This window comes from Bos mutus, chromosome 8 (genome assembly GCF_027580195.1).
Source record: "Bos mutus isolate GX-2022 chromosome 8, NWIPB_WYAK_1.1, whole genome shotgun sequence".
In the NCBI taxonomy this organism is placed as follows: domain Eukaryota; kingdom Metazoa; phylum Chordata; class Mammalia; order Artiodactyla; family Bovidae; genus Bos; species Bos mutus.
Genome location: NC_091624.1, coordinates 53273463 through 53278456, shown reverse-complemented (window position 1 = coordinate 53278456; position 4994 = coordinate 53273463).

Below are 4994 nucleotides of genomic sequence, written 5' to 3'. Positions count from 1 at the left end.
GTGAGCGTCCATCATTTCATTTAGATAAAAAAATTTAAAAAACAGAAAAAAGTTTTTCTTGTGATGAGAACTCCTACATCTTCTCTCTTAACTTTCATGTATAGCATTCAGCAGTGTTAGCTATATTTAGATTACAGCCTTCTTAAGTCACACGGCTCCAATTTGGACCAGTATCCTTTTGCACCTGGCAAAGTCTCCCATCCTGGGATCTCCCTTCAGTATCTTTCTCAGAATATTCCTGTGCTGAATCTCTTATGTCCTGTATTCTGTGTCACTTACTCTTCCTTTGTCGGAACAAGTTCTCCAAGCACTTCTTTTAAAAGCATGTATAGTGTATGAAGGAGTTTTCTGAGATTGTGAATGTCTTGAAAATGTCATCATTAATGACATTTTACTGACAGTTTGGCTAGGTATGGAATTAAAATTTAGAAATTATTTTCTTTCAGAAATCTGAAAGCATTGTTTCCCTGCCTTGTGCTTCTGGTGTCTCCATTGAAATGTGAACAGCCATTCTAATTCTTGTTTCCTAATTTTATTTCTTCTTTTCTCTGGAAACTTGCAGAGACCCTAGGCATAGGGTCCTAAGAACCTTGTACTCTATCTTCATTCCTTCTGATTTCTAGATAGGCTGTTTCAGTCTAGCAACATGTTTTTTGGTTCTGAAAGTTTGTCTTGAGTATTTACGTCATTCTGATTTTTCTGCTGTTGCCTTCTGGAAAAGCTATTTTTGAATGTTGTCCTTCCTTTCTCTCCTGGTTTCTCTTTGTGCTTTTCTTTCTGAAAGACTCCTTGAATCTGTATTCCAAACTCTGGTGTAGATTGTTTACTTTTTAAAACGTTTACTGTCATATTTCTAAGAGCTTATTTTTGCTCTATGAATGTTCTTCATTGATAGTACCTTGTTCTTATTTCATGGCTGCAATAGTCTTGTCTCTCTCTAAATATATTAATGATAGCTTTTTTCTCTGCAAAAGCTCTATTCCCCCCACCCACCCCAGGTTGATATTTTTCTGTTTATTTGCTCTCAATTTTACATGTTAGAGCCTTTCCATAAAAACCCAGTGACCCTTCAATTGTTCAGAAGATCTAAAATCCTGATTGAAAGCTCCAAGTAATGGGAGCAACTTGCCAACTTTGAACTTTACTGTAGGGTGAAGAGGACAGGGCCTATTTCTTAGAAAGAGGTCTTTCCTCTTAGCTGACCAGTATTACAGGGAAAAGTCTTTCAGTCTCTGAAAGATAAAGGCATCGGTGTCCCGAAAACTGAGTGCATATTTTCAGCTTTTAGCACTGAGCACTCAGATAGTGTCACTTAACTCTCCTGCTTTTTGAATAGTACCAACACAGTCAACAGTGCCCGGCCTAGCCCCTAATCTAGCATCCCTCCCTTTCACTCCATAAAATACATCTCCAGACTTTGGTCACAGTAGTAGTGGCACAGCATGGGAGAATATTTAAGAATAGAACTGCTTCTCAAACTGCTTTCCCCTGCCCACCTTCCCTTTTAAACCCCATGCTTCCACCAACTCCTGAGCTGTGGGAGAAATCTGCAGTGTAAATCTAGAGTACTCTCAGCTTTCCCCCACTACTGGCCTCAGATTCAGCTTTCTTGGGCTGTTAGCTCATTTCCAAACTTTAATCTGCTCTCCAGTTTCATAACTTTGTTGCTATTGTCTTCTGTCTTTGCAGGTTTGTACCTTTAAAAGAAATATCCATTTGACTCTAGTTTCAATGGAGTTTTACAGAGAAGAAAAATTATATACCATCTCACCCCAGAAAACATTCAATATTTCTGACCCTTAACCCAGTTATCTTCAATCTTTAAACCTTCCTTACTTCCTCAGCCCATGTTCATGACTGTAAGAGGGATGATTAAATCAGGTTAGTTTCAGAGCTCCAGTCTTAAGGCAGGAGTAGACTATACAACACATTCCTGCAAGGGCCAACACATTTTATCCTTAAACTTCAGCACACTTGATGGTCAAGAACTACTGGCCACATGCATCTTTTTCTTCTTTGAGATTTAGCTTGCTAACATATAAAACAGCGTATATGGTGTGAGCACCAGGCTCCCCTTGCTTGGAGCCTCAAGGAATATCTATGTATTAGCAGTAAGCAGTAAATCAGAGGTGCAGGACAGAGCAGGGAATCAAGCCCTCCTTCCCACATCAGGCTTCCAGGCTGAAGCAGCCCTGAATGAGAGCTTATAAAAAACTAACATCTCTAAATCAAATTTGGAGTTTTGATTACTACATGGGAATTATCATCTGAATATACTAAATTTGCAGCTTCTCACTCAGGGTAGGGGTTCTTATAATACTTGCGGTCATGGTCTCATTGGGTCTATGGATAAAAATCCCTATTTCTGTCTCAGATGGGAAAAAAATTACATGTTTTTGATCAATGCCCACAAGAATGTAGTCTGCTTGAGAATCTATCTTACCGCTACACTTCCCCAGTGTCTAGAATCATATCCAGGATATAGTCGAGCTCAATAAACACAAGTGAATTAGTGAGGGAACAGTTAGGAGGGAGATCACCAAGGGCCTGAGAGATCATGCTAAAAAGTTTTGGGGTTTTATCTGAGACAAAATATCTATTTCTGGAATAACCAATCAAGAAGAGATGATATTTTTGGGAAATTAATGGACATGGAACAGACTGGTTCCAAATAGGAAAAGTACGTCAAGGCTGTATATTGTCACCTTGCCTATTTAACTTATACGCAGAGTACATCATGAGAAACGCTGGGCTGAAAGAAACACAAGCTGGAATCAAGATTGCTGGGAGAAATATCAATAACCTCAGATATGCAGATGACACCACCCTTATGGCAGAAAGTGAAAGAGGAACTAAAAAGCCTCTTGATGAAAGTGAAAGAGGAGAGTGAAAAAGTTGGCTTAAAGCTCAACATTCAGAAAACGAAGATCATGGCATCCGGTCCCATCACTTCATGGCAAATAGATGGGGAAACAGTGGAAACAGTGTCAGACTTTATTTTGGGGGGCTCCAAAATCACTGTAGATGGTGATTGCAGCCATGAAATTAAAAGACGCTTACTCCTTGGAAGGAAAATTATGACCAACCTAGAGAGCATATTAAAAAGCAGAGATATTACTTTGCCAACAAAGGTTTGTCTAGTCAAGGCTATGGTTTTTCCTGTGGTCATGTATGGATGTGAGAGTTGGACTGTGAAGAAGGCTGAGCGCCGAAGAATTCATGTCTTTGAACTGTGGTGTTGGAGAAGACTCTTGAGAGTCCCTTGGACTGCAAGAAGATCCAACCAGTCCATTCTGAAGGAGATCAGCCCTGGGATTTCTTTGGAAGGAATGATGCTAAAGCTGAAACTGTAGTACTTTGGCCACCTCATGCGAAGAGTTGACTCATTGGAAAAGACTCTGATGCTGGGAGGGATTGGGGGCAAGAGGAGAAGGGGACGACAGAGGATGAGATGGCTGGATGGCATCATTGACTTGATGCACATGAGTTTGGGTGAACTCCGGGAGTTGGTAATGGACAGGGAGGCCTGGCATGCTATGATTCATGGGGTCACAAAGAGTCGGACACAACTGAGTGACTGAACTGAACTGAACTGAAAGCACATTAATTTTACTCCTAAAACCACACTGGAACTACTCATAAGACTCCCCATGCAGAGATCTTTATCCGGCTCCTGAGTTGTATCCTGCTGCACAGCAATGGGATGATGTGCCAGAAAACTGGGGTTGAAAGGTTTTTAGAAAGCCAAAATCCTAACAACAGCATAGGACTCTATGAAAATATATTTCAAATGCCATGGAACATGGTTTATGCACTGCCACCCTGCAAGGTCAAAAGTTAAAGGGTCTTACAACTAAATTTCCACTCTCTGAAAATATTTAAGAAACATAAATTCACAAATAAATCTGATACACAGATGCAGAAAAAAGAATTTTAATAAGTAATTAATCCTAGAATTTTGCACATGAAAATTTATCTTGCCCTGCAATTTTGAGTTGAAGCATTTGTGCCTCTTTTCCATTTTCAGCTATGAAGACATATCTTAACATCTAGATCTGGATAGAAGAGATGTTATTTTTACTTTAAGGCTTGCAAAACAATATGCTTTGCTAGGGATGTATTCTCATTTTGTGGTGTTTTGGGTATATCCACTGGAGATCCCTGTTGACAGGCTACATCCTATTATTAACATAAAGGTTAACTTCCATGTAGTTAGAAATCACCACCACCATTTACTATCATTTAGATTCAAAATCTTGATCAGAAGTCATATATTCTTAATCCCTTCAACTACTTCATCTAATCAGCCCTTAATAACTAGAAATTCCATACTTATAAGTACTCCATTCACAACTTTACCTTCTAACTCCATGGGCCTCATTTTTCTTTGTGATTTCCTTCTCTTTTAATCCACTCTACACAATATCCTATCCTGTATGATACACCAACTTTGTGTCCATCGAAACACCAAGAATATATGTGACAGGTGAATGAACTTATGTCACAATGAATCCTCTCCAATGCCCCATCCCCCAGGTAACAGGGTAAATTTCAGGAGTTGTCATGTACTTATGGTAGTACCCAGGGTCCTGAACAAGACAAATGCAATCAATTGTGCTTCAAATTTTTCTTTTTTAATTGACTGATCACAGTGCCAGGTACTGTTCCAAGCCCTTTTCATACATTAACTCATTTAGTCTTCATAACAACTCTTTAAGAAAGCTATTGTCATCACCCCTATTTTACCAATGAAGAAGCTGGGATACACAGAGGTTATGCCCCTTGCTCATAGTTACCTACCGGTAAGCACATGGGGCCAAGTTCAAACCATGCAGGCTGGCTGCAGAGTTCATGCCCATGGCCACTACATATGCTGTCTCTTATTTATACTGTTCTTGTCCACTGTGTATGAGTGTCTCTGTGTATGTGCCTGCAAAAACTCTGCAAATCCTGCCTTAAACAGTTCATTTTTGAAGGACTGTGTAAAGCAGAGT